At 42.8% G+C, this 12,124-nt stretch overlaps 1 long non-coding RNA gene across 1 annotated transcript in view; it reads left to right on the top strand.

The window, feature by feature from the left end:
• The window catches only part of LOC135968259 (uncharacterized), a 59,039-nt gene that overhangs the window by 12,622 nt on the left and 34,293 nt on the right, over positions 1 to 12,124 (top strand). The window lies entirely within an intron of this gene.

Raw genomic sequence — 12,124 nt, 5'->3', positions numbered from 1 at the left:
CTCTAAGTTTGCCCAAACTGAATTGAACCCTGCAAAGGTTAGTCAGGTACTTGCCTCCGGCAGAGGCCACTATGTAATACATTAGGGCGAGAGGGAGGAGAGCTTGTCACAGACGAAGCCATTGTACCATTTTATATACAACAGGAAATATCTCCCAGGCCCCACGGGTAGTCTAATAGCCTAAAGCATCAGAATTGATTACCCTTGGCTTGCTTAATTCCAAATGTCCTTGAGAGTCAACAAAAGACTTGGTTGATGCAGAATTCGAAACTCCCTGTCCATGCTTAAGCACTGTAGTAGTAGCTGTCTGGACAATAAGAAGAGATGTTTGAAAAGAGTATGAACCTAAGCCACTGACTTGCGATATAGAAATCAAGTCAGTCACCCATTACACCCATAACATTTGCGTTATGCAGAGGAGTTGCTTCTCCCTTTCGCAAGCAGGAAAAATGTGATCTGCGGTGAAGACAGCCAGAGACTCTACTTCCTAGGGCATAGACTTACCTTGCTGATACAAGGGCCCTGGGCCTCAGTAGGCACCTAACAAAAAATAAGATAAACTTTAAAAAAATTGAAAATAACATTAAAAGATTAAAAATAAAACCATCTATTCAATGGTTTCTCTCTGCTCTTGGAGTAAAGACCAAAATCTCCCAAGGGCCTGCTTGATCTGGCCCGTCTCCCTCTGCACTCTCATGAAGCTCCTCTCTTCCCATCCTGAGTACCCTTAGCTGGTCTGGCCTCCTTTAGCTCTTCCAGCTCAGCTCACTGCCCCAGAGCCTTTGCACAGGAAGCATCTCCTGTAAGTAGAATGCGGTTTCCTTCCTCTAGCCTAGTAATGACTATTCATCCTTCAGCTCAGGTATCACTTCATTAGGGAAGGTTTTCTTCCCTTTGGGACCAGATCAGTGCTGTCTATAATAAGCACTCATAGTTCACTGGACTTTTTTTTGTGAGTATTAATCAATTTGTAAGTATTCCTTTATGGGATTATTTAATTACCATTAGCTTCCATAAGGAGGAACTGTAGTCATGAACCACATAGTGCATTCCCATCAATGAGGGACCACATTTCAGGTGGTGGTCCCATAAAATTATAATACTGTACTTTTACTGTATTTTCTAGAATGAAGGTAACAATCCCATGTAGATTTCCAGGACCTCAGCGCTAGAGAGGGTGACTCAGTAAATTTAGTGTGAAAATCTGTGTTCAAAACCATCACCTAAGGACATTCTGATGCAAGTAAGCCTCATCACACACTAGAAATGCTGGTCTAGGTTGGGCATGATGGCTCATACCTGTAATCCCAGCATTTTGGGAAGCCAAGGCAGGAGGATCACTTGAGGCCAAAAGTTTGAGAACAGCCTGGACAAACAGCAAGACCCCATCTCTATTTTTTAAAAAAGAAAGAAACACTGGTCCACATTACTTAGAGGAGGAACCTTTAGAGAACACAGCTAAGTCCATGTTCTTTGTCTAAATATTTTGTGTTGTTCTATCTGTAAGAGGTAAGGAGAGGGCCTTGAGATTTCCCTCAGGATGAATTCAGTCCTCTGTGGGAAACAATTCTCCACAACCACCTTTTAGTTCTAACCTAGAGTCAATAGATGGTAGCCTTGTCAGGGTTGGTGGTTCCTGATTCGATTGAGAGTACAGGAAGATTATGAATCAATGGTTCACGGCCACAGGGTAGGTGCTGAAAGACGACAAGAGGGCAAACTAATGGAACCCCATAACCAAGCTACGTGGCTCCATCTTGGACATCTGAAAGAGGTAGTGTGGTACAGTGAAAACAATATCAAGCCAGAGTTGCTCCTACCATTTACTAGCTGCACAGCCTTGCTTGAATGAATCTTTTGGGCATCAGTTTGCTTATTTATAAAATGCCGGCAATTAATACTACTTTGTGGTGGTGTCCGAAGGATCAGACATAACATATATAAAGCCCTGGGCATGTAATACACATGCAAAAAAAGCACACGTGTACATACATATGTGTGTGTGTGTGGTAGATTATGTGTATTTTGGGTTTCAAGGAAAAAGCCAAATTATATGTTATTTTTTATATTATAAAGCCTTGCTTAAAAAACAGGTAATAATCTCTGAAACACAGATTTCTGTTTTTGTTTTTTGTTTGTTTTTTTTGAGACAGAGTCTCACTCTGTCGCCCAAGCTGGAGTGCAATGGCAAGATCTCAGTTCACTGCAACCACTGCCTCCCGGGTTCAAGCAATTCTTCTGCCTCGGCCTCCTGAGTAGCTGGGACCAAAGGCATGTGCCACCACATCTGGCTAATTTTTGTACTTTTAATAGAGAGGGGGTTTCACCATATTGGCCAGGCTGGTCTTGAACTCCTGACCTCATGATCCGACTGCCTCGGCCTCCTAAAGTGCTGGGATTACAGGAGTAAGCCACCATGTCTGGTCTCTGTTTTTATTTTTAGCGGTTATGTGAATTTGAATGGAAGCACTGTCACATCTATAGCTTCTTACTTCACTCAGACAAGAAGCTGAAAGGGAAATTCTGTGTCTTTAACTTATCCTCCACCTCTCAGAATAAAGAAAGCAAAACATTTCAAACTCTCCAAAAATTTTGTTAACTCATTAAGTGTTTATTAGCATTTTGCTTCCCAAGTACAAATCAGAAATAGAATAGTTTTAGCCAATGAGATGTTTACTGCCTAGTTAGGAAGATAATGTTTTACATAGGAAATAATCAGAGAACAATACCAGGTGATATACAAACCTTTCTAGCTCACAGAAGGGCAGAACAGAGGGAAAATGGACCATGTAACCCAAGTCTGTGACCATGGATTTGTGGGAATGGAAGAGAATATTTACCCTGAAGGGTATGAGATGGGGGCGAGCTGCTGAGGTGGGTCACTGAAGGTTGAGCAATAACCTCAGAGACGGTCCAAGGCCTCCCTGGGGTGGTAGAAAGGGCAGAGAAAGTCAAGTTTTTCCAGACTTATCAGAGAGCAGAACATGGATGGACCCAGCAAGGGGAAGAAAAATTGGAGGCGGGAGAACTATAGTAGTTTCTGATTAAAAATGGAGATGCAGTCAGGTGCAGTGGCTCTCACCTCTAATGCTAGCACTTTGGGAGGCCAACAGGAGGATTGCTTGAGTCCAGAAGTTTGAGGCTAGCTTGGGCAACCTAGCAAGACCTGGTCCCTACATTAAAAAAAAAAAAAAAAGGGAGATGCCTCTCTGGGTGTTTGTGTTCATGCTTTGGTTGGGTTCACGGTGGTTGCTTTAGTTGGGGGTGGGTGGAGGACCCATGAGTCATTGCTGGACTCCTCCTAGCTGCAGTGAGGGGTCAGAGCATGCGATCAGCTGTCAGTGGTGGTTGGAACAGTCCTGTTTGGGCTGCTCTGTGAACATGTAGAGAGATTCCATCATCTCTCACAGTACATTTTGCTTTCTGTAAAAATTGTCCTTGGGGTAGGAAGATCTTCATTTTCGGTACAGAACAAACACAAATAAGATATTTCATATCTTCTCTGCCATTTTCACCCTTCCCTGTAATTGGAAACTCTTGCCCCCAGTCTCACCTGTAGGATTCTATCTTCAAATGTAGAATTCTCTTTTCCTCACCGACCCCTCCCTGTCTGTCTCTTTTTTTTTCCCCTTCAAATCTTCATGATCTTTTATTTTTCCGTTCTTTTGATTAATGATGGTAAAGGGAGTAGGGGAGAAGAGGGAGAGGACTCTTCTGTTTCATTAGTTTCTGGTAAAGTGTGCAGTTTTTAAAGGCTGCTTTCAAAAATCCACACACTTTCTGTTGAACAGTCTTTAATTTACCTCCTCTTTTCAGACTTTGGTTTTGTGCTCAGAGGCATTCAGACCTTGTGCACCTCCACATGGTGTCTGAACTGCCTCCAGCTGATTCTGAGGGTTGAGCTTTTCTTTGCCCTTCAGCTTGCTATTAACCATTTTCTTCTTATTCCTGGAGTATGCTCCTTTCCCTCAAGTTCACTGCTGCGGACTTTCTCTTGGGAGTCACCCCCAATTATAATATCAAACCCAGTTTGTGGGGTGATCTAACTGCCCAATGCAGCTCTCATACTCAGACCTCTCCCTGTTACATAAGACAAAATGAATTCTCTTCTCCTCACTAGTAGGCACTCACCAAAGTTGCATTTAAGTCTGGGTTGCTTATAAAGCATCAACATATCACCTCCCCCGATTGCACCTAGTATGTTTCATAGGCAAAACCTGAGAGAATCTGTGTTATTCTAATTCCATTTATTGTGTTAGCAACTCAAGCTATTACTCAGTGACTCGATGTATGCATATTTCTTTCTAAAATCTTTTGGATGCTTGGGATTTGAAACCTAATGGCTTTTTCATTTCTGTAAGTTATTTCCCCAATGAGACACCTACAACCTGGGTTGTTGAGGTTTGGGGAAAGGAGTAGAGGGGCTTCGGGGTGCAAAAGTCACAGTAGGTTACTACTTTTGGGCTTCTTGGAGAGTCTTACTCTGTGATGTGGGGGTCCTCCCTTCCTCCTTCCCTCCCTCCCTTCCTTTGTATCCTCTCATTCCTCTTCCTCTTCACGACAGTTGCTCTTGCTTTCCTTTCAACTAGAAGTGAAGGTGTCTTCGTCACTCTTAGGCTCTCTTTCCCCTTATCTTTCTTTGATTTTTTAAAAATTTATTTTATTTTTATTTTATTTGTTTTTTTGAGACAGGGTCTTGGTTGGTTGCCCAGAACTGGAATGCAGTGACACCATCATAGCTCATTGCAGCCTCAACCTTCCGGGCTTGAGCCATCCTCCTACCGCAGCCAGGTACCTGAGACTACAGGGTGTGGACCACCAACACCTGACTAATTTTTGTAATTGTTTTGTAGAGATGGGATTTCACTATTTTGCCCAGGCCGGCCTCAAACTCCTGGGCTCAAGAGACCCACCTGCCTCAGCCTGCCAAAGTGCTGGGATTACAGGCATGAGCTACCATGCCAGACCCTCTTCCCCCTTACCTTCCTAATCATCTCTCCCCATCCACTGCACCCAGGCTTCACTTCCTCTTTAAGTCCTCAAGGTAAGCTTCAGAACCAACCTCTGCTTGTGACTCTGAGTGTTTACAGATGTCATTCTTGTTTCACTACTTTTCAGTCTAGCAGAATAGCTCAGCCCTGTACCAGCCAGCAAGCTTCTTTCCATCTTTCTGTCTATTCAAAATATTTTAAAGGCCAGGCGCAGTGGCTCACACCTGTAATCCCAGCAGTTTGGGAGACCAAGGCAGGCGGATCATTTGAGGTCTGGAATTTGAGACCAGCCTGGCCAACATGGTGAAACCCTGTCTCTACCAAAAATACAAAAAATAGCCAGACGTGGTGGTGCGTACCTGTAATTTCAGCTACTCAGTAGGCTGAGGCAGGAGAATTGCTTGAACCTGGGAGGTGGAGGTTGCAGTGAGCTGAAATCATGCCACTGCACTCCAGCCTGGATGACAGAGCAAGACTCTATCTCAAAAAAAAAAAAAAAAAAAAAAAAAAGCCCAAAATATATTTGAAATATGTAGGTCTTCTTTGGAGTTCTTAGGGCCTAAGAACATTCTGGAGATTTTGCACTTAACACTTGAGTCCAGTACAATATGTAATGTAGTTGTGAACATGACCTTGCTCCTGATTCCCTAAAAACCAACCAGATGTCCCTAATCTTGTTTCCAGACCTCCTGACCCCAAGCAGCCTCCTCTAAACCATCTTCTATCCTAGACTTCTGGGGCTCTGAGAATATTGTTGTTCATTACATCCATTCATTCATTCTTACAGTTGGTCCACAAATACCTGGAGAAAGGCCCACAAGGGGCTTTGAGGTGTATAAATATAAGACCTGAATTACGGTCTCAGGATGTTGCCCGTTCCAAGTCTCTTAGGGTAGGGACCCAAGGACCCCTGGGAAAGGAACAAACAGAGATTTTGAATGAATATAATTTTCCTATCATAAAACAGGAATGGTTCTGTTTACATATCTCTTGCTAAACTTAATTCTGTATTGGCTTAAGTGCAAGCTTGATCAGAGATACTAGTAGAAGGAAGCTTCTGTGAGCTCTAGTCCTATTGTACGAATTGGTCTCTAATTAAGGAAGAGTTTTCCCTTAAGGGTTATACACAGAATCTTACTCTATTAATTTGTTTCTGGGCCTTGTTGCTATGAACTTTGGCCAGCCTTTCACCCTTATCTGTGAAAACACTCTGAGAATCCCGCACATCCACACTTTCTGGGTGAGAAGAGAGACATGTGGCTCCCGTTTAGGCTGCATCTGACCTATCCTTGTCCAAATGAACACAAGAGTAAGACTCCTAGCCCTGGCCTCCTCCTAACAACAAAAGGAAGTTTCAGTTTCCTAAAAAGTCTTGTACTCCCTATCATCAGAATCCCTCTTCTGGATTGAGATTGGAAGGGAAACGAGAGTGAAAATGTCATAGGAGTCAGAGCTTTTCCACCTTGACTGTGTCATTAAGCAACACATTCTACGCCGTGGAATTTAAGGTGCCATCAACTGTAAGTCATAACATTATTTTATGTCTGGTATGGTTTGGCTATGTCCCCACCCAAATCTCATTTTGAATTGTAGTTCCTATAATCCCCAAATGTTGTGGGAGGGACCAAGGGAGGTAATTGAATCATGGGGGTGGGTTTTCCTCTGCTGGTCTCATGATAGTGAGTAAGTCTCATGAGATCTGATGGTTTATAAAGGGGAGTTCCCCTGCACACGTTCTCTTGCCTGCTGCCATATAAGATGTGCCTTTGCTCCTCCTTTGCCTTCCATCATGATTGTGAGGCCTCTGCAGCCATGTGGAACTATGAATCCATTAAACCTCTTTTTTTTTTTTTTTTTTTGAGACGGAGTCTCGCTCTGTTGCCCAGGCTGGAGTGCAGTGGCCGGATCTCAGCTCACTGCAAGCTCCGCCTCTCGGGTTCACGCCATTCTCCTGCCTCAGCCTCCCGAGTAGCTGGGACTACAGGCGCCCGCCACCTCGCCCGGCTAGTTTTTTGTATTTTTAGTAGAGACGGGGTTTCACCGCGTTAGCCAGGATGGTCTCGATCTCCTGACCTCGTGATCCACCCGTCTCGGCCTCCCAAAGTGCTGGGATTACAGGCTTGAGCCACCGCACCCGGCTAAACCTCTTTTCCTTTATACATTACCCAGTCCCAGGTATGTCGTTTATTAGCAGCATGTGAACAGACTCATACAATGTTCCACAGGAAAAAAGAAACCAGCCAATTAAACTACCATAATCACTGATTGAAAAAATATGCATCCTAGAATCAATGAAATATGTAGCACAGTGATTACATGTACAGGATTTAGAGTCAGGCTGCTTGGGTTTGAATCTCAGCTCTATTATTTAATGTTTGACCTTGGGCAAGCCATGTAACCCCTGTGCCTCAGTTTCCTCATCGTTAGGATGATAATAATCATATCTACTTGAGAGGGTATTTGTGAGTATTAAATAAATGCCTATATGTAAAACACTTAACAGTATTTAGAATATAATAAAGGCTTAATAAATGTTAACAATTTTTAGTTGAATGCTAATAAAGTGTAGTTAACAGCTAAAAGTATTGAGCAATTACTAAGTTTCTGGTGTGGTGCCAACCACTTAGGATGGATTATCAAGTAACTCAAGGAGGAAGATGCTATGATTATTCCATCTTAAACTCTTTTTTTTCTTTTTCTTTTTCTTTTTTTTTTTTTTTTTGGAGACAGTCTCTCTGTCACCCAGATTGGAATGCTGTGGCACGATCTTGGCTCACTGCAACCTCTGCCTCCTGGGTTCAAGTGATTCTCATGTCTCAGCCTCCTGAGTAGCTGGGATTACATGCACATTCCACCATGACTGGCTAATTTTTGTATTTTTAGTAGAGACAGGGTTTCGCCACTTTAGCCAGACTGGTCTCAAACTCCTGACCTCAAATGATTTGCCTGCCTTGGCGTCCCAAAGTGCTGGAATTATAGGCATTAGCCACCACATCCAGCCTCAAACTCCTTTTTAAGGAGATCCTTCCTTTTTTTTTTTGAGACAGGGCCTCATTCTGTCACTCAGGGTAGAGTCCAGTGGCATGATCATAGCCCACTGCAGCCTCAAACTCCTGAGCTCAAGCAATCTTCCTGCCTCAGCCCTCTTGGGTAACTGGGACTACAGGTGTACACAACTAGGCCCAGCTAATTTTTTTTTTTTTTTTGGTAGAGATGGTGTCTCACTATGTTGCTCAGGCTCGTCTCAAATTCTTGGCCTCAAGTGATCCTGGTGAACATTTTTTAGTTTACCACGCTGGAGGTCAGAAGTCTAAAAATCAGAACGTCAGAAGGCCTATGTTCCTTCTGGAGGCTCTAGAAAAGAATCCATTTCCTTGCTTCCTTTTACAGTTTCTGCAGGCCACCTGCATTCCTTGGCTTATGGCCCCTTCCTCAAATCACTCCAGCTTCTTGCTTTTAAATCACTCCAGCTTCTTGCTTTTATTGTCACATCTCCAACTATTCACTCGGATCCTCCTGCCTTTCTTTTATAGGACACCTTCAGAGTCCACCGAGTCCACCTGGGAAATCCAGGATAATCTCATCTCGAGATTCTTGACTTAATCACACCTGCAAAGTCGCTTTTTTCCATGTAAGGTAACATTCAGAAGTTCCAGGGATAGAATGTGAATATTTTTGAGGGGTCGTTATTCAACTTGCCCCAGACATAATAAAATTTGCATTAAAAAATTGATGGAAGAGGAGAGAATGGACTAAGGAAGACCAGTTAAGTGACTGATAAATACTCCAGATGAGGGATGATCAGGTCATAGACCAAGATAGTCGCAGTGGGGAGAGAAAGGTAGAGTCAGATTGCAGATGTTGGGAGGTAGATTTGTTCTCAAAGCATTATCCTGAGCACTAGGATTTCTGACAAGCCTTCAGGTGGTACATGCTGCTGGCTCTTGAACAACAGCTTGAGTGGGAAGGTCCTGGGGAACACCAGCATTCAAGGGGTGTCAAAAGGAACCCAAGGCTAGGTGCAGTGGCTCACACCTGTAATCCTAGCATGTTGGGAGACTGAGGTGGGAGGATCAGTTGTGGCCCAGAGTTCAAGACAAGCCTGGGCAACATAATGAGAACCCATCTCTACAAAAAATAGAAAAAAAAGTTATCTGGGCATAGTGGTGCATACCTGTAGTCCCAGCTACTCGTGAGGCTGAGGCAGGAGAATCGCTTGCGCCCAAGAGTTCTAGGCTGGAATGAGTCGTGATTGTACCACTGTGCTCCAGCCTGGGCAACAGAGTGAGATCCTGTCTCTAAAAACAACAAGAAGAAGAAGAAGATGAAGAAAAAGAAGAGGAGGAGGAGAAGGAAGTGGAAGAGGAGGAGGAGGAGGAGGAGGAGGAAGAAGAAGAAGAAGAAGAAGAAGAAGGAGAAGAAGAAGAAGAAGAAGAAGAAGAAGAAGAAGAAGAAGAAGAAGAAGAAGAAGAAGAAGGAGAAGAAGAAGAAGAAGAAGAAGAAGAAGAAGAAGAAGAAGAAGAAGAAGAAGAAGAAGAAGAAGAAGAAGAAGAAGAGGAGGAGGAGGAGGAGGAAGAAGGAAGAAGAAGAAAAGAAACACAAGAGGCAGAGACCATAGCTTTTGTGAAGAATTCCAAGAGAGGATGGTGTCCTGAAGCCCCCAGGAAAGGAGAGGATTTTAAGGAGAATGTGGTCAAGACAGGAAAAGAAAGATGCTAAAGGCTGTCCAAAAGATTTGGCTACTAAGTCACTGGTGTCCTTAAAGAGAGCAGGTTTGGTGGGGTTGTGGGAGCCCAAAGTCTGTACCATTTTGCTCTACGTTCGCTGAATAGATTCTGTTCAACTATATTTATCTAAAAATGTGGGGCTGGGTTAGCAGAGAGGGGCAGAGGCACAGGGAACACTCTGTCTTAACTCCAGCAGCAGCTGTGCTGTCACAGGCACTCAAAGCCATGTCATGTCAGTTTACGGTCCTGTTCTTGGCTCTGGGTGTGATGCCATCTCCACCTGTGAGCTTATTTTGGGACATGCAAAATATTTATTTGCAAAAGTGCACAACAGCAGACAGCATAAAATAATGGACCTTGTAAATATCCTACAGCTGCAACAGCAACTCCAAATGCCTAGCTTAGTGGACTGAAGGAAGAAGGGTACTTCAGGTGAAGGCTGATGTCCACTTGCTTACTTATTCAGTTCACTCTTCCGGGTATTCTGTCAGGCAGAATTATTTTCTTTTGGTGTTATATTCTATCTTATCTTTCCCACCCTATGCATTAAAAACAGGTTGTGTTTTTGTTTGTTTGGGGTGTACATTGACCTAAAATTATGAGATTACAATTTGGTCGTAAATTGTAATTCCATCATTTTAATACAGGCCTTGCCTCTAAGAATACATTAGTGATTGTTAGCTTGTCTTCATATTCTCTACTTTGATGCCCTTCTATCTCTCTGGACAGCCATCTAGTCTTTTAAAAGAGCACAGTTGCACATTTGTTAAGGCATAAGGGGGCTGACTTGTTCTTTTCTGTATATGACTCTACCAACTGTGACCTTACAAAGCAGAAAGGAGATATCTACAGTATTATGGTGAAGATTTGTGCAGGAAAATACTAAGAAAGAATGAAAATGGAAACTGGAAGCCCATTGGCTCTGTTTCTCTACTATTTTAAAAGGAAACAACCACTTAAAACTGGATTTTCTAAAAGGAAAAAAATAAGTAAAAATAAAAGCTAACTTTAGGTTGCGTTTGCTCATTTGCATATTCCCCTTTTCCTGTTTGTTGGAATCAGAGAAAAATAACTGTCATCTAACCTTTTGACTTAAACACAATTTGGCATTTTAGTTGGCTCATTCTTTCACTGTCAAAAGTTTTCCTTTAAAAAAAAAAACAATTTTCTCTATCCACTTTGAGATTGATGTATTCATTTCTATTCCACTGGAGTCACATTTAAAAAAATCTGTTTTGACGTCACAATTATTCTACCATTAGAACACTGGATTCAAACAATCATTTCATTTCACTTTATCTGCTTCATAGATGATCACCAAAAAAATACGCTACATCAAGGCCTTCTTGGTACTTGTTTTTTTGTCCACTTGGTGCATGGCTGGTGAGTTTAATGAACAAAGTAAAGTACACCGGGTTAAGTAAATGAGTATGTTTGTGATACTTGCATTGTGTCCAGGCCGAAACAGATGAATGACAAGAGGTGAGTAGCTACTACTGTTGACGAGGAATAGACAATGTTGGACATAGACTTCTGTGAACTCTATCTGAGCTGGCTCTGTCAGCCCCCATCTCTCTGGGAGTCGGGGTTATTATTCTCCTTTTCTAGGAGAGAAATCTGAAGCTCAGAGAAGCTAGGTAAACTCTTCCAGGTTACAAAAATTGTATATTTCATTGAATTTTAGATGTCTAGGTTGTATTGATTTTATGTACCATGCAGAAAGAAAGATGTACCACCACAACTATACCACAGTAATTGTTTTATTCCTAAGAATTTTCATTGTATACCTATTGGAAGAGTTTCTTGGCTAGGCTCAGTGGCTCACGCCTGTAATCCTAGCACTTTGGGAGGCAGAGGTAGGTGGATCACTTGAGCCCAGGAGTTTGAGGCCAGCCAGGGCAACGTGGCGAAATCCCATCTCTACAAAAATACAAAAAAATTTAGCCACGCATGGCAGTGCGCACCTGTAGTCCCAGTACTCAGGAGGCTGAGGTGGGAGTATTGTTTGAGCCCAGGAGGTGGAGGTTGCAGTGAACCAAGACTGAGCCACTGCACTCCAGCCTGGGTAACAGAGTGAGACCCTGAAAAAGGTTTTAAACTTATTTTGGCGTGGATTTCTCTCATATACATCTCTTGTGCGTATGTAATAAGGAAAGTATACGTGAAATAAATTAGTTAAGGTATTTACGAAACTTCACATTCTGAGTCTGACTCTTCTGAATTATTTTCCAACTTGGAGTCATCAAGTTCCTGTTTGGCTGCACAGGATCATCTGCTTTGCTGTTGAGAGTGTTGGTGATGTAGCATTTCCTAAGAGATGTCCCCACTCATCTTCAGGATTCTCTTCCCAGCCATTGCACAGTTTCATGCCCGTGTATACGCAATGACAAAGACGGCTGACTGCTG

This window comes from Macaca fascicularis, chromosome 18 (genome assembly GCF_037993035.2).
Source record: "Macaca fascicularis isolate 582-1 chromosome 18, T2T-MFA8v1.1".
NCBI classification, from domain to species: Eukaryota; Metazoa; Chordata; class Mammalia; order Primates; family Cercopithecidae; genus Macaca; species Macaca fascicularis.
Note: the sequence above shows the minus strand (reverse complement) of the source record. Positions and strands in the feature narration are given on the sequence as shown.